This window comes from Nothobranchius furzeri, chromosome 3 (assembly GCF_043380555.1).
Source record: "Nothobranchius furzeri strain GRZ-AD chromosome 3, NfurGRZ-RIMD1, whole genome shotgun sequence".
NCBI classification, from domain to species: Eukaryota; Metazoa; Chordata; class Actinopteri; order Cyprinodontiformes; family Nothobranchiidae; genus Nothobranchius; species Nothobranchius furzeri.
This window is the reverse complement of record NC_091743.1, coordinates 79,239,199-79,254,641: the sequence shown is the minus strand read 5'-3', so window position 1 is coordinate 79,254,641 and position 15,443 is coordinate 79,239,199. Positions and strand designations below refer to the sequence as shown.

The 15,443-nt window shown below is 39.0% G+C and overlaps 25 non-coding genes across 25 annotated transcripts; 12 read left to right on the top strand and 13 right to left on the bottom strand.

Annotated features, from left to right (window-relative positions):
• Window positions 1–129: 129 nt before the first annotated feature.
• trnag-ucc (transfer RNA glycine (anticodon UCC)) lies at window positions 130–201 on the bottom strand. The gene has a single exon. It is a non-coding gene; the product is annotated as a tRNA-Gly (tRNA).
• Window positions 202–2,439: 2,238 nt separating this feature from the next.
• On the bottom strand, window positions 2,440–2,511 carry trnag-ucc (transfer RNA glycine (anticodon UCC)). The gene has a single exon. It is a non-coding gene; the product is annotated as a tRNA-Gly (tRNA).
• Window positions 2,512–3,154: 643 nt separating this feature from the next.
• Window positions 3,155–3,226, top strand: trnae-cuc (transfer RNA glutamic acid (anticodon CUC)). Its single transcript has one exon. It is a non-coding gene; the product is annotated as a tRNA-Glu (tRNA).
• Window positions 3,227–3,415: 189 nt separating this feature from the next.
• Window positions 3,416–3,487, bottom strand: trnag-ucc (transfer RNA glycine (anticodon UCC)). Its single transcript has one exon. It is a non-coding gene; the product is annotated as a tRNA-Gly (tRNA).
• Window positions 3,488–4,130: 643 nt separating this feature from the next.
• trnae-cuc (transfer RNA glutamic acid (anticodon CUC)) lies at window positions 4,131–4,202 on the top strand. Its single transcript has one exon. It is a non-coding gene; the product is annotated as a tRNA-Glu (tRNA).
• Window positions 4,203–4,391: 189 nt separating this feature from the next.
• trnag-ucc (transfer RNA glycine (anticodon UCC)) lies at window positions 4,392–4,463 on the bottom strand. The gene has a single exon. It is a non-coding gene; the product is annotated as a tRNA-Gly (tRNA).
• Window positions 4,464–5,106: 643 nt separating this feature from the next.
• On the top strand, window positions 5,107–5,178 carry trnae-cuc (transfer RNA glutamic acid (anticodon CUC)). Its single transcript has one exon. It is a non-coding gene; the product is annotated as a tRNA-Glu (tRNA).
• A 188-nt stretch (window positions 5,179–5,366) lies between these two features.
• Window positions 5,367–5,438, bottom strand: trnag-ucc (transfer RNA glycine (anticodon UCC)). The gene has a single exon. It is a non-coding gene; the product is annotated as a tRNA-Gly (tRNA).
• Window positions 5,439–6,097: 659 nt separating this feature from the next.
• trnae-uuc (transfer RNA glutamic acid (anticodon UUC)) lies at window positions 6,098–6,169 on the top strand. The gene has a single exon. It is a non-coding gene; the product is annotated as a tRNA-Glu (tRNA).
• A 189-nt stretch (window positions 6,170–6,358) lies between these two features.
• trnag-ucc (transfer RNA glycine (anticodon UCC)) lies at window positions 6,359–6,430 on the bottom strand. The gene has a single exon. It is a non-coding gene; the product is annotated as a tRNA-Gly (tRNA).
• Window positions 6,431–7,089: 659 nt separating this feature from the next.
• Window positions 7,090–7,161, top strand: trnae-cuc (transfer RNA glutamic acid (anticodon CUC)). The gene has a single exon. It is a non-coding gene; the product is annotated as a tRNA-Glu (tRNA).
• A 189-nt stretch (window positions 7,162–7,350) lies between these two features.
• trnag-ucc (transfer RNA glycine (anticodon UCC)) lies at window positions 7,351–7,422 on the bottom strand. The gene has a single exon. It is a non-coding gene; the product is annotated as a tRNA-Gly (tRNA).
• A 643-nt stretch (window positions 7,423–8,065) lies between these two features.
• Window positions 8,066–8,137, top strand: trnae-cuc (transfer RNA glutamic acid (anticodon CUC)). The gene has a single exon. It is a non-coding gene; the product is annotated as a tRNA-Glu (tRNA).
• A 189-nt stretch (window positions 8,138–8,326) lies between these two features.
• Window positions 8,327–8,398, bottom strand: trnag-ucc (transfer RNA glycine (anticodon UCC)). Its single transcript has one exon. It is a non-coding gene; the product is annotated as a tRNA-Gly (tRNA).
• A 659-nt stretch (window positions 8,399–9,057) lies between these two features.
• On the top strand, window positions 9,058–9,129 carry trnae-uuc (transfer RNA glutamic acid (anticodon UUC)). The gene has a single exon. It is a non-coding gene; the product is annotated as a tRNA-Glu (tRNA).
• Window positions 9,130–9,318: 189 nt separating this feature from the next.
• Window positions 9,319–9,390, bottom strand: trnag-ucc (transfer RNA glycine (anticodon UCC)). The gene has a single exon. It is a non-coding gene; the product is annotated as a tRNA-Gly (tRNA).
• Window positions 9,391–10,032: 642 nt separating this feature from the next.
• trnae-cuc (transfer RNA glutamic acid (anticodon CUC)) lies at window positions 10,033–10,104 on the top strand. Its single transcript has one exon. It is a non-coding gene; the product is annotated as a tRNA-Glu (tRNA).
• Window positions 10,105–10,292: 188 nt separating this feature from the next.
• Window positions 10,293–10,364, bottom strand: trnag-ucc (transfer RNA glycine (anticodon UCC)). The gene has a single exon. It is a non-coding gene; the product is annotated as a tRNA-Gly (tRNA).
• A 659-nt stretch (window positions 10,365–11,023) lies between these two features.
• Window positions 11,024–11,095, top strand: trnae-uuc (transfer RNA glutamic acid (anticodon UUC)). Its single transcript has one exon. It is a non-coding gene; the product is annotated as a tRNA-Glu (tRNA).
• A 189-nt stretch (window positions 11,096–11,284) lies between these two features.
• Window positions 11,285–11,356, bottom strand: trnag-ucc (transfer RNA glycine (anticodon UCC)). The gene has a single exon. It is a non-coding gene; the product is annotated as a tRNA-Gly (tRNA).
• A 659-nt stretch (window positions 11,357–12,015) lies between these two features.
• Window positions 12,016–12,087, top strand: trnae-cuc (transfer RNA glutamic acid (anticodon CUC)). Its single transcript has one exon. It is a non-coding gene; the product is annotated as a tRNA-Glu (tRNA).
• A 189-nt stretch (window positions 12,088–12,276) lies between these two features.
• Window positions 12,277–12,348, bottom strand: trnag-ucc (transfer RNA glycine (anticodon UCC)). Its single transcript has one exon. It is a non-coding gene; the product is annotated as a tRNA-Gly (tRNA).
• Window positions 12,349–12,991: 643 nt separating this feature from the next.
• On the top strand, window positions 12,992–13,063 carry trnae-cuc (transfer RNA glutamic acid (anticodon CUC)). The gene has a single exon. It is a non-coding gene; the product is annotated as a tRNA-Glu (tRNA).
• Window positions 13,064–13,252: 189 nt separating this feature from the next.
• On the bottom strand, window positions 13,253–13,324 carry trnag-ucc (transfer RNA glycine (anticodon UCC)). The gene has a single exon. It is a non-coding gene; the product is annotated as a tRNA-Gly (tRNA).
• A 643-nt stretch (window positions 13,325–13,967) lies between these two features.
• Window positions 13,968–14,039, top strand: trnae-cuc (transfer RNA glutamic acid (anticodon CUC)). Its single transcript has one exon. It is a non-coding gene; the product is annotated as a tRNA-Glu (tRNA).
• The last annotated feature ends 1,404 nt before the right edge of the window (window positions 14,040–15,443 follow it).

Genomic DNA, 15,443 nt, shown 5'->3' with positions numbered 1-15,443 from the left:
GAAATGGCTGCTTTAAGATAAACAATTAAAAACAGGTACATTTACACAATCAGTAGGTTTGGTGATGTTTAGAATGGATTAGGAAATACTCTGCAATCTGCTTACTTCGAAGTAGGACAGATAAATCTTTGCATTGGCCGGGAATCGAACCCAGGTCAACTGCTTGGAAGGCAGCTATGCTCACCACTATACCACCAATGCCACATAATTCAATGTAAAATCGTTATGATCGGAAAGATGCAATTACTGGTCATTCTTGGGGTTTGAAGTTTTACATTTTTATTGTGCACTGAACTAATTTGACTTGCACCATCAGTGACTGCTGACAAAGAGTCAGATCAGAAACCGTTGTCTGTGTTCAATTTGATCTACATTAAGAAGAAACTTAATCCACAGTGTAGCGTTATGGATTTATGCTCTTTTATGAAAGAGAAACCATGCTACGTATTAATTCGGAATATTAATTTTAATAAATCAATAACCAAATTTTATATTGTTCAGAAGACTCAAAGGTTGTTTTCATCCATAAACTGCCGATAATATCTGAGTGTCTGTGTTTCAGTTCAATGAGGAAACAAGTTTGAAGGATTAAAAGTTTTAATTCTTCAAATTAAACTAATGATTTTGAAAATTGACAAACAGGAAATAACAATCACATTGGCAACTTTGTGGGACAATCTTTTAACAGTTTATATGCTGTTCTTGCTCAAATAGACCTTCTGGTGAATTTATGAAGATTGAGAATGTTGTGACATGAATGCGTGTGTGAGTCTGATTTTGCTTCAAGAAGAAACAGGTGTCTGAGTGAAGTGATGGTTTGGATAAACTTAGGTCTTATCAGAGAACTGCATCAAACGCTAAAACCGTGCTCTGTCTCACCAAACTCTTGTGGACCCTCTTTCGGATCCGGGCCGTGGAGGATGTTGTGGTTCATCCAGATGACACCGGCGGCTGACAGGAGACATAGGTGTCGAACGGAACCGGTCCAGAGTTGCCCTCGGTACACGTGGATGGTAGAGCGTTTTATCGATGCGCTTTCTTAAGTTAATTCACTCAGAAATCAAAAGACTCGGTAATGAGTCTTCGTTAGAAGTCGCGATTCAGCTATTCTGCCTGGCTTGGCAGAAACAGCGTGAAAGGGGGGAAGAACGAGCCAACAGGCTCTGCCCCCCCTTTGGTTTTCAGGTCTGTTCTCTCTCGTTGTCCAACACGAACTGAATCAAAAGACTGAAAACTTACCAAAAACCTTTCTCTTCTCAAAGCAAACGTGCGTCATCAAATGTGTCTGGAGTTTACTGTGAGCAGGTGTGTGTGGATGTGTGTGAATGTTTGTGCTTGAGTGTGTGTGAAGGTCAGTAACAAACATTCTCAACATTATTTAAGAATGGATTCATTAAACCATTATAATTACCCCAAAGCTAAATAGTCATTCATTTGATTAAACACATTTATAATGAGCAAAATGATAATGTTATTTTAACATTAAAATCAAGAAAAAGAAGTTTAAACTTTATGTTTTGACTTGGTCTGGGTACAACTCATGTAAACACATCTTCTGGTAGACTGCAGGTGGCAGATGTTATGGTTTCCTCCCAGACTCGCTGGCGTTCAGGTCTTAATCTGTGGGTGAAAGTTCTCAGCGACCCAGCTTTGACACAGCTGAGTCCAACACCACCATTGTGACAGAAAACCCATATTTCCTCACGTTACAACAGGAAGGCAACAAAATGTAATCAAAGAAAGACCTTTTGATTTTCAACATGACAGAGATGTCCACCCAAAAACCTATAGCAGTTCCAGTGCTAAAATAGTCTCCAACGCTGTACATTCCGTCAAATTCCATGACTGTTGACAGTCTGAGGCCATAGTATAGCTTTAGTTCACTATAGCTTTTGTTCACAAGACAAAAAACTTTTCCAGAATTTGGTTCTTAAAGTCTATGTGTTGCAATAAATATTTGCTCTTAGGCGTGCTTGACTGCTTGCTGAATTTAAGACAATTGAGCCTAATTGTAGACGTTCCGGAAGGTCATTTTACACACCGATGGGACTCTACGCACATTTTTGTGGCAAAAGAAATCCAAAATCAGGATGTCAGTTGGACAATGCAAGTTCATGGAATGACTGATTCTATACAACTGTGCAAGTGTTCACTTGGTGGATGAACAGGAAGAGTGTCTCCCTGATGGTCTAGTGGCTAGGATCCGACGCTTTCACCTTCGTGGTCCGTGTTCGATTCCTGGTCAGGGAAGAGTTTCATTACTGTACTCTGTATCTATTGTCAAAAATCATTGTTGATGACATAATTGAGGAAATGGCTGCTTTAAGATAAATAATTAAAAACAGGTACATTTATACAATCAGTAGGTTTGGTGATGTTTAGAATGGATTAGGAAATACTCTGCAATCTGCTTACTTCGAAGTAGGACAGATAAATCTTTGCATTGGCCGGGAATCGAACCCAGGTCAACTGCTTGGAAGGCAGCTATGCTCACCACTATACCACCAATGCCACATAACTCAATGTAAAATCAATATGATCGGAAAGATGAAATGACTGGTCTTTCTTGGGGTTTGAAGTTTTACATTTTTATTGTGCACTAAACTAATTTGACTTGCACCATCAGTGACTGCTGACAAAGAGTCAGATCAGAAACCGTTGTCTGTGTTCAATTTGATCTACATTAAGATGAAACTTAATCCACAGGAAGGCAACAAAATGTAATCAAAGAAAGACCTTTTGATTTTCAACATGACAGTGATGTCCACCCAAAAACCTATAGCAGTTCCAGTGCTAAAATAATCTCCAACGCTGTACATTTCGTCAAATTCCATGACTGTTGACAGTCTGAGGCCATAGTATAACTTTAGTTCACAACACAAAAAAACTTTTCCAGAATTTGGTTCTTAAAGTCTATGTGTTGCAATAAATATTTGCTCTTAGGCGTGCTTGACTGCTTGCTGAATTTAAGACAATTGAGCCTAATTGTAGACGTTCCGGAAGGTCATTTTACACACCGATGGGACTCTACGCACATTTTTGTGGCAAAAGAAATCCAAAATCAGGACGTCAGTTGGACAATGCAAGTTCATGGAATGACTGATTCTATACAACTGTGCAAGCATTCACTTGGTGGATAAAGAGGAATAGTGTCTCCCTGATGGTCTAGTGGCTAGGATCCGACGCTCTCACCGTCGTGGCCCGGGTTCGATTCCCGGTCAGGGAAGAGTTTCATTACTGTACTCTGTATCTATTGTCAAAAATCATTGTTGATGACATAATTGAGGAAATGGCTGCTTTAAGATAAATAATTAAAAACAGGTACATTTATACAATCAGTAGGTTTGGTGATGTTTAGAATGGATTAGGAAATACTCTGCAATCTGCTTACTTCGAAGTAGGACAGATGAATCTTTGCATTGGCCGGGAATCGAACCCAGGTCAACTGCTTGGAAGGCAGCTATGCTCACCACTATACCACCAATGCCACATAATTCAATGTAAAATCAATATGATCGGAAAGATGAAATGACTGGTCTTTCTTGGGGTTTGAAGTTTTACATTTTTATTGTGCACTAAACTAATTTGACTTGCACCATCAGTGACTGCTGACAAAGAGTCAGATCAGAAACCGTTGTCTGTGTTCAATTTGATCTACATTAAGATGAAACTTAATCCACAGGAAGGCAACAAAATGTAATCAAAGAAAGACCTTTTGATTTTCAACATGACAGTGATGTCCACCCAAAAACCTATAGCAGTTCCAGTGCTAAAATAATCTCCAACGCTGTACATTTCGTCAAATTCCATGACTGTTGACAGTCTGAGGCCATAGTATAACTTTAGTTCACAACACAAAAAAACTTTTCCAGAATTTGGTTCTTAAAGTCTATGTGTTGCAATAAATATTTGCTCTTAGGCGTGCTTGACTGCTTGCTAAATTTAAGACAATTGAGCCTAATTGTAGACGTTCCGGAAGGTCATTTTACACACCGATGGGACTCTACGCACATTTTTGTGACAAAAGAAATCCAAAATCAGGACGTCAGTTGGACAATGCAAGTTCATGGAATGACTGATTCTATACAACTGTGCAAGCATTCACTTGGTGGATAAAGAGGAATAGTGTCTCCCTGATGGTCTAGTGGCTAGGATCCGACGCTCTCACCGTCGTGGCCCGGGTTCGATTCCCGGTCAGGGAAGAGTTTCATTACTGTACTCTGTATCTATTGTCAAAAATCATTGTTGATGACTTAATGGAGGAAATGGCTGCTTTAAGATAAATAATTAAAAACAGGTACATTTACACAATCAGTAGGTTTGGTGATGTTTAGAAAGGATTAGGAAATACTCTGCAATCTGCTTACTTCGAAGTAGGACAGATAAATCTTTGCATTGGCCGGGAATCGAACCCAGGTCAACTGCTTGGAAGGCAGCTATGCTCACCACTATACCACCAATGCCACATAATTCAATGTAAAATCGTTATGATCGGAAAGATGAAATGACTGGTCTTTCTTGGGGTTTGAAGTTTTACATTTTTATTGTGCACTAAACTAATTTGACTTGCACCATCAGTGACTGCTGACAAAGAGTCAGATCAGAAACCGTTGTCTGTGTTCAATTTGATCTACATTAAGATGAAACTTAATCCACAGGAAGGCAACAAAATGTAATCAAAGAAAGACCTTTTGATTTTCAACATGACAGTGATGTCCACCCAAAAACCTATAGCAGTTCCAGTGCTAAAATAATCTCCAACGCTGTACATTTCGTCAAATTCCATGACTGTTGACAGTCTGAGGCCATAGTATAACTTTAGTTCACAACACAAAAAAACTTTTCCAGAATTTGGTTCTTAAAGTCTATGTGTTGCAATAAATATTTGCTCTTAGGCGTGCTTGACTGCTTGCTAAATTTAAGACAATTGAGCCTAATTGTAGACGTTCCGGAAGGTCATTTTACACACCGATGGGACTCTACGCACATTTTTGTGGCAAAAGAAATCCAAAATCAGGACGTCAGTTGGACAATGCAAGTTCATGGAATGACTGATTCTATACAACTGTGCAACCATTCACTTGGTGGATAAAGAGGAATAGTGTCTCCCTGATGGTCTAGTGGCTAGGATCCGACGCTCTCACCGTCGTGGCCCGGGTTCGATTCCCGGTCAGGGAAGAGTTTCATTACTGTACTCTGTATCTATTGTCAAAAATCATTGTTGATGTCATAATTGAGGAAATGGCTGCTTTAAGATAAATAATTGAAACAGGTACATTTACACAATCAGTAGGTTTGGTGATGTTTAGTATGGATTAGGAAATACTCTGCAATCTGCTTAATTTGAAGTAGGACAGATGAATCTTTGCTTTGGCCGGGAATCGAACCCGGGTCAACTGCTTGGAAGGCAGCTATGCTCACCACTATACCACCAATGCCACATAACTCAATGTAAAAACGTTATGATCGGAAAGATGCAATTACTGGTCATTCTTGGGGTTTGAAGTTTTACATTTTTATTGTGCACTGAACTAATTTGACTTGCACCATCAGTGACTGCTGACAAAGAGTCAGATCAGAAACCGTTGTCTGTGTTCAATTTGATCTACATTAAGAAGAAACTTAATCCACAGGAAGGCAACAAAATGTAATCAAAGAAAGACCTTTTGATTTTCAACATGACAGAGATGTCCACCCAAAAACCTATAGCAGTTCCAGTGCTAAAATAGTCTCCAACGCTGTACATTCCGTCAAATTCCATGACTGTTGACAGTCTGAGGCCATAGTATAGCTTTAGTTCACTACAGCTTTTGTTCACAACACAAAAAAACTTTTCCAGAATTTGGTTCTTAAAGTCTATGTGTTGCAATAAATATTTGCTCTTAGGCGTGCTTGACTGCTTGCTGAATTTAAGACAATTGAGCCTAATTGTAGACGTTCCGGAAGGTCATTTTACACACCGATGGGACTCTACGCACATTTTTGTGGCAAAAGAAATCCAAAATCAGGACGTCAGTTGGACAATGCAAGTTCATGGAATGACTGATTCTATACAACTGTGCAAGTGTTAACTTGGTGGATTAAGAGGAAGAGTGTCTCCCTGATGGTCTAGTGGCTAGGATCCGACGCTTTCACCGTCGTGGCCCGGGTTCGATTCCCGGTCAGGGAAGAGTTTCATTTCTATATTCATTATCTGATGTCAAATATCATTGTTAATGACATAATTGAGGAAATGGCTGCTTTAAGATAAATAATTAAAAATAGGTTCATTTACACAATCAGTAATTTTGGCGATGTTCAGAATCGATTAGCAAATACTATGCAATCTGCTTAATTTGAAGTAGGACAGATGAATCTTTGCATTGGCCGGGAATTGAACCCGGGTCAACTGCTTGGAAGGCAGCTATGCTCACCACTATACCACCAATGCCACGTAGTCAATGAAAAATCGTTATGATCGGAAAGATGAAATGACTGGTCTTTCTTGGGGTTTGAAGTTTTACATTTTTATTGTGCACTAAACTAATTTGACTTGCACCATCAGTGACTGCTGACAAAGAGTCAGATCAGAAACCGTTGTCTGTGTTCAATTTGATCTACATTAAGATGAAACTTAATCCACAGGAAGGCAACAAAATGTAATCAAAGAAAGACCTTTTGATTTTCAACATGACAGAGATGTCCACCCAAAAACCTATAGCAGTTCCAGTGCTAAAATAGTCTCCAACGCTGTACATTCCGTCAAATTCCATGACTGTTGACAGTTTGAGGCCATAGTATAGCTTTAGTTCACTATAGCTTTTGTTCACAACACAAAAAATCTTTTCCAGAATTTGGTTCTTAAAGTCTATGTGTTGCAATAAATATTTGCTCTTAGGCGTGCTTGACTGCTTGCTGAATTTAAGACAATTGAGCCTAATTGTAGACGTTCCGGAAGGTCATTTTACACACCGATGGGACTCTACGCACATTTTTTGTGGCAAAAGAAATCCAAAATCAGGACGTCAGTTGGACAATGCAAGTTCATGGAATGACTGATTCTATACAACTGTGCAAGCATTCACTTGGTGGATAAAGAGGAATAGTGTCTCCCTGATGGTCTAGTGGCTAGGATCCGACGCTCTCACCGTCGTGGCCCGGGTTCGATTCCCGGTCAGGGAAGAGTTTCATTACTGTACTCTGTATCTATTGTCAAAAATCATTGTTGATGACATAATTGAGGAAATGGCTGCTTTAAGATAAATAATTAAAAACAGGTACATTTATACAATCAGTAGGTTTGGTGATGTTTAGAATGGATTAGGAAATACTCTGCAATCTGCTTACTTCGAAGTAGGACAGATGAATCTTTGCATTGGCCGGGAATCGAACCCAGGTCAACTGCTTGGAAGGCAGCTATGCTCACCACTATACCACCAATGCCACATAATTCAATGTAAAATCAATATGATCGGAAAGATGAAATGACTGGTCTTTCTTGGGGTTTGAAGTTTTACATTTTTATTGTGCACTAAACTAATTTGACTTGCACCATCAGTGACTGCTGACAAAGAGTCAGATCAGAAACCGTTGTCTGTGTTCAATTTGATCTACATTAAGATGAAACTTAATCCACAGGAAGGCAACAAAATGTAATCAAAGAAAGACCTTTTGATTTTCAACATGACAGTGATGTCCACCCAAAAACCTATAGCAGTTCCAGTGCTAAAATAATCTCCAACGCTGTACATTTCGTCAAATTCCATGACTGTTGACAGTCTGAGGCCATAGTATAACTTTAGTTCACAACACAAAAAAACTTTTCCAGAATTTGGTTCTTAAAGTCTATGTGTTGCAATAAATATTTGCTCTTAGGCGTGCTTGACTGCTTGCTGAATTTAAGACAATTGAGCCTAATTGTAGACGTTCCGGAAGGTCATTTTACACACCGATGGGACTCTACGCACATTTTTGTGGCAAAAGAAATCCAAAATCAGGACGTCAGTTGGACAATGCAAGTTCATGGAATGACTGATTCTATACAACTGTGCAAGCATTCACTTGGTGGATAAAGAGGAATAGTGTCTCCCTGATGGTCTAGTGGCTAGGATCCGACGCTCTCACCGTCGTGGCCCGGGTTCGATTCCCGGTCAGGGAAGAGTTTCATTACTGTACTCTGTATCTATTGTCAAAAATCATTGTTGATGACTTAATGGAGGAAATGGCTGCTTTAAGATAAATAATTAAAAACAGGTACATTTACACAATCAGTAGGTTTGGTGATGTTTAGAATGGATTAGGAAATACTCTGCAATCTGCTTACTTCGAAGTAGGACAGATAAATCTTTGCATTGGCCGGGAATCGAACCCAGGTCAACTGCTTGGAAGGCAGCTATGCTCACCACTATACCACCAATGCCACATAACTCAAAGTAAAAACGTTATGATCGGAAAGATGCAATTACTGGTCATTCTTGGGGTTTGAAGTTTTACATTTTTATTGTGCACTGAACTAATTTGACTTGCACCATCAGTGACTGCTGACAAAGAGTCAGATCAGAAACCGTTGTCTGTGTTCAATTTGATCTACATTAAGAAGAAACTTAATCCACAGGAAGGCAACAAAATGTAATCAAAGAAAGACCTTTTGATTTTCAACATGACAGAGATGTCCACCCAAAAACCTATAGCAGTTCCAGTGCTAAAATAGTCTCCAACGCTGTACATTCCGTCAAATTCCATGACTGTTGACAGTCTGAGGCCATAGTATAGCTTTAGTTCACTATAGCTTTTGTTCACAACACAAAAAAACTTTTCCAGAATTTGGTTCTTAAAGTCTATGTGTTGCAATAAATATTTGCTCTTAGGCGTGCTTGACTGCTTGCTGAATTTAAGACAATTGAGCCTAATTGTAGACGTTCCGGAAGGTCATTTTACACACCGATGGGACTCTACGCACATTTTTGTGGCAAAAGAAATCCAAAATCAGGACGTCAGTTGGACAATGCAAGTTCATGGAATGACTGATTCTATACAACTGTGCAAGTGTTCACTTGGTGGATTAAGAGGAAGAGTGTCTCCCTGATGGTCTAGTGGCTAGGATCCGACGCTTTCACCGTCGTGGCCCGGGTTCGATTCCCGGTCAGGGAAGAGTTTCATTTCTATATTCATTATCTGATGTCAAATATCATTGTTAATGACATAATTGAGGAAATGGCTGCTTTAAGATAAATAATTAAAAATAGGTTCATTTACACAATCAGTAATTTTGGCGATGTTCAGAATCGATTAGGAAATACTATGCAATCTGCTTAATTTGAAGTAGGACAGATGAATCTTTGCATTGGCCGGGAATCGAACCCGGGTCAACTGCTTGGAAGGCAGCTATGCTCACCACTATACCACCAATGCCACGTAGTCAATGAAAAATCGTTATGATCGGAAAGATGAAATGACTGGTCTTTCTTGGGGTTTGAAGTTTTACATTTTTATTGTGCACTAAACTAATTTGACTTGCACCATCAGTGACTGCTGACAAAGAGTCAGATCAGAAACCGTTGTCTGTGTTCAATTTGATCTACATTAAGATGAAACTTAATCCACAGGAAGGCAACAAAATGTAATCAAAGAAAGACCTTTTGATTTTCAACATGACAGTGATGTCCACCCAAAAACCTATAGCAGTTCCAGTGCTAAAATAATCTCCAACGCTGTACATTTCGTCAAATTCCATGACTGTTGACAGTCTGAGGCCATAGTATAACTTTAGTTCACAACACAAAAAAACTTTTCCAGAATTTGGTTCTTAAAGTCTATGTGTTGCAATAAATATTTGCTCTTAGGCGTGCTTGACTGCTTGCTAAATTTAAGACAATTGAGCCTAATTGTAGACGTTCCGGAAGGTCATTTTACACACCGATGGGACTCTACGCACATTTTTGTGGCAAAAGAAATCCAAAATCAGGACGTCAGTTGGACAATGCAAGTTCATGGAATGACTGATTCTATACAACTGTGCAACCATTCACTTGGTGGATAAAGAGGAATAGTGTCTCCCTGATGGTCTAGTGGCTAGGATCCGACGCTCTCACCGTCGTGGCCCGGGTTCGATTCCCGGTCAGGGAAGAGTTTCATTACTGTACTCTGTATCTATTGTCAAAAATCATTGTTGATGTCATAATTGAGGGAAAGGCTGCTTTAAGATAAATAATTGAAACAGGTACATTTACACAATCAGTAGGTTTGGTGATGTTTAGTATGGATTAGGAAATACTCTGCAATCTGCTTAATTTGAAGTAGGACAGATGAATCTTTGCTTTGGCCGGGAATCGAACCCGGGTCAACTGCTTGGAAGGCAGCTATGCTCACCACTATACCACCAATGCCACATAACTCAATGTAAAAACGTTATGATCGGAAAGATGCAATTACTGGTCATTCTTGGGGTTTGAAGTTTTACATTTTTATTGTGCACTGAACTAATTTGACTTGCACCATCAGTGACTGCTGACAAAGAGTCAGATCAGAAACCGTTGTCTGTGTTCAATTTGATCTACATTAAGAAGAAACTTAATCCACAGGAAGGCAACAAAATGTAATCAAAGAAAGACCTTTTGATTTTCAACATGACAGAGATGTCCACCCAAAAACCTATAGCAGTTCCAGTGCTAAAATAGTCTCCAACGCTGTACATTCCGTCAAATTCCATGACTGTTGACAGTCTGAGGCCATAGTATAGCTTTAGTTCACTATAGCTTTTGTTCACAACACAAAAAAACTTTTCCAGAATTTGGTTCTTAAAGTCTATGTGTTGCAATAAATATTTGCTCTTAGGCGTGCTTGACTGCTTGCTGAATTTAAGACAATTGAGCCTAATTGTAGACGTTCCGGAAGGTCATTTTACACACCGATGGGACTCTACGCACATTTTTGTGGCAAAAGAAATCCAAAATCAGGACGTCAGTTGGACAATGCAAGTTCATGGAATGACTGATTCTATACAACTGTGCAAGTGTTCACTTGGTGGATTAAGAGGAAGAGTGTCTCCCTGATGGTCTAGTGGCTAGGATCCGACGCTTTCACCGTCGTGGCCCGGGTTCGATTCCTGGTCAGGGAAGAGTTTCATTTCTATATTCATTATCTGATGTCAAATATCATTGTTAATGACATAATTGAGGAAATGGCTGCTTTAAGATAAATAATTAAAAATAGGTTCATTTACACAATCAGTAATTTTGGCGATGTTCAGAATCGATTAGGAAATACTATGCAATCTGCTTAATTTGAAGTAGGACAGATGAATCTTTGCATTGGCCGGGAATCGAACCCGGGTCAACTGCTTGGAAGGCAGTTATGCTCACCACTATACCACCAATGCCACGTAGTCAATGAAAAATCGTTATGATCGGAAAGATGAAATGACTGGTCTTTCTTGGGGTTTGAAGTTTTACATTTTTATTGTGCACTAAACTAATTTGACTTGCACCATCAGTGACTGCTGACAAAGAGTCAGATCAGAAACCGTTGTCTGTGTTCAATTTGATCTACATTAAGATGAAACTTAATCCACAGGAAGGCAACAAAATGTAATCAAAGAAAGACCTTTTGATTTTCAACATGACAGAGATGTCCACCCAAAAACCTATAGCAGTTCCAGTGCTAAAATAGTCTCCAACGCTGTACATTCCGTCAAATTCCATGACTGTTGACAGTTTGAGGCCATAGTATAGCTTTAGTTCACTATAGCTTTTGTTCACAACACAAAAAAACTTTTCCAGAATTTGGTTCTTAAAGTCTATGTGTTGCAATAAATATTTGCTCTTAGGCGTGCTTGACTGCTTGCTGAATTTAAGACAATTGAGCCTAATTGTAGACGTTCCGGAAGGTCATTTTACACACCGATGGGACTCTACGCACATTTTTTGTGGCAAAAGAAATCCAAAATCAGGACGTCAGTTGGACAATGCAAGTTCATGGAATGACTGATTCTATACAACTGTGCAAGCATTCACTTGGTGGATAAAGAGGAATAGTGTCTCCCTGATGGTCTAGTGGCTAGGATCCGGCGCTCTCACCGTCGTGGCCCGGGTTCGATTCCCGGTCAGGGAAGAGTTTCATTACTGTACTCTGTATCTATTGTCAAAAATCATTGTTGATGACATAATTGAGGAAATGGCTGCTTTAAGATAAATAATTAAAAACAGGTACATTTATACAATCAGTAGGTTTGGTGATGTTTAGAATGGATTAGGAAATACTCTGCAATCTGCTTACTTCGAAGTAGGACAGATAAATCTTTGCATTGGCCGGGAATCGAACCCAGGTCAACTGCTTGGAAGGCAGCTATGCTCACCACTATACCACCAATGCCACATAATTCAATGTAAAATCAATATGATCGGAAAGATGAAATGACTGGTCTTTCTTGGGGTTTGAAGTTTTACATTTTTATTGTGCACTAAACTAATTTGACTTGCACCATCAGTGACTGCTGACAAAGAGTCAGATCAGAAACCGTTGTCTGTGTTCAATTTGATCTACATTAAGATGAAACTTAATCCACAGGAAGGCAACAAAATGTAATCAAAGAAAGACCTTTTGATTTTCAACATGACAGTGATGTCCACCCAAAAACCTATAGCAGTTCCAGTGCTAAAATAATCTCCAACGCTGTACATTTCGTCAAATTCCATGACTGTTGACAGTCTGAGGCCATAGTATAACTTTAGTTCACAACACAAAAAAACTTTTCCAGAATTTGGTTCTTAAAGTCTATGTGTTGCAATAAATATTTGCTCTTAGGCGTGCTTGACTGCTTGCTAAATTTAAGACAATTGAGCCTAATTGTAGACGTTCCGGAAGGTCATTTTACACACCGATGGGACTCTACGCACATTTTTGTGGCAAAAGAAATCCAAAATCAGGACGTCAGTTGGACAATGCAAGTTCATGGAATGACTGATTCTATACAACTGTGCAAGCATTCACTTGGTGGATAAAGAGGAATAGTGTCTCCCTGATGGTCTAGTGGCTAGGATCCGACGCTCTCACCGTCGTGGCCCGGGTTCGATTCCCGGTCAGGGAAGAGTTTCATTACTGTACTCTGTATCTATTGTCAAAAATCATTGTTGATGACTTAATGGAGGAAATGGCTGCTTTAAGATAAATAATTAAAAACAGGTACATTTACACAATCAGTAGGTTTGGTGATGTTTAGAATGGATTAGGAAATACTCTGCAATCTGCTTACTTCGAAGTAGGACAGATAAATCTTTGCATTGGCCGGGAATCGAACCCAGGTCAACTGCTTGGAAGGCAGCTATGCTCACCACTATACCACCAATGCCACATAATTCAATGTAAAATCGTTATGATCGGAAAGATGAAATGACTGGTCTTTCTTGGGGTTTAAAGTTTTACATTTTTATTGTGCACTAAACTAATTTGACTTGCACCATCAGTGACTGCTGACAAAGAGTCAGATCAGAAACCGTTGTCTGTGTTCAATTTGATCTACATTAAGATGAAACTTAATCCACAGGAAGGCAACAAAATGTAATCAAAGAAAGACCTTTTGATTTTCAACATGACAGTGATGTCCACCCAAAAACCTATAGCAGTTCCAGTGCTAAAATAATCTCCAACGCTGTACATTTCGTCAAATTCCATGACTGTTGACAGTCTGAGGCCATAGTATAACTTTAGTTCACAACACAAAAAAACTTTTCCAGAATTTGGTTCTTAAAGTCTATGTGTTGCAATAAATATTTGCTCTTAGGCGTGCTTGACTGCTTGCTAAATTTAAGACAATTGAGCCTAATTGTAGACGTTCCGGAAGGTCATTTTACACACCGATGGGACTCTACGCACATTTTTGTGGCAAAAGAAATCCAAAATTAGGACGTCAGTTGGACAATGCAAGTTCATGGAATGACTGATTCTATACAACTGTGCAACCATTCACTTGGTGGATAAAGAGGAATAGTGTCTCCCTGATGGTCTAGTGGCTAGGATCCGACGCTCTCACCGTCGTGGCCCGGGTTCGATTCCCGGTCAGGGAAGAGTTTCATTACTGTACTCTGTATCTATTGTCAAAAATCATATGTAACCCAGAAGCTAGAACCTTAATGAGGTATTAACTAATTGGCTTACTAATATGATCCATCCTCAATTTAGATAAAATATAAAATATAAATTAAGGAAATTAACAATACTAATTAATAGATATCTAATTAACTAATAGATAATTTCATAATGAATTATTGGAAGGGTGAATAACTAAAATAACGAGTTTAATATTAAACATCGGTTAAAACAAGAATCTTGAACATCCCTAACAGAAACAGAAGAGGAAAGCTGTATACTATTGGTCCAGGTGGGAATCTGAAATTTCATTGGCTGAGAGAAATAAGTCCCGCCTCCGCGAAATAAAACCGTGCGACGCAGCTGAGCGAGAGGAGAGACAAACGGCTGTGCAGCACGCAGATACAGAAAGCAAAGACTGAGCGGTTAGAGAGAGAGAGAGAGAGAGAAAAAAACAACGGTCGAGGCCGTGAAGAACCCTGATTTGGGTGCCGCATAGATAGAGGGAGAGGCGGACTTGACTCCTTCTAATAAGAGCTAGGAACTTGGAACCAACGCGGTGAGTAAAGAAAAAAGAAGAGAAAAAGCTAACGATGCAACTTAAAAAAAAAAAGGAAACTTAAATAGCTTATCAAATTAATTCAATTCTTATAGATTTGTGTGGAGACGACAGAGTGAACCAATCCTCTGTAGGAGGGAACCGTTGGAGCGCGTTGGTGAGTGAATGAGATTAAATTCAGTAAATTATTAAATTCAAAAAGCTAATTACAGCAACCGAGGTGACAGCAGTGGGCTGCTAGACGTTAGATCCCAGGAGTTAACATCTCAAACTACCAGTTAATGGTGGTAGGGCATATAGGAGTTAACGGCTCAAACCGCCAGTTAACGGCGGTAGGGCATATGGGATTCCCAGGAGTTAACGGCTCAAACCGCCAGTTAATGGTGGTACGGCCTAGATGTACAAGGTCCTCAGGGGCGTTATAGCTAACGCCATAGAATTAGCAATGCGTCCCTTAACCAAACATTTAATAATAAAAAAAAAATAGATAAATAAAAATAAATAAAAGCTAACTGATTAGGGAGGAATTATTTTACAAAGGTGGACCAAAGGACCAGAATTTATATTTTGTTGAATTTTGTTATAGAACATTTTATTTATTTATTTATTTATTTATTTATTTATTTATTTATTTATTTATTTATTTATTTATTGTGTTACAGATATACAAGGTGTCACAATGCTGTATAGAAACACAACTAAATGTATCCTTGTTGTCATGAATGTATTTCTTGTTGAATAGTGTAGAGTAATAGAATCTAACTGAGCCTATTGAGCTGAACAATTGTTGTCATATGTAATTATATTTCCAGAGCTACTGAGA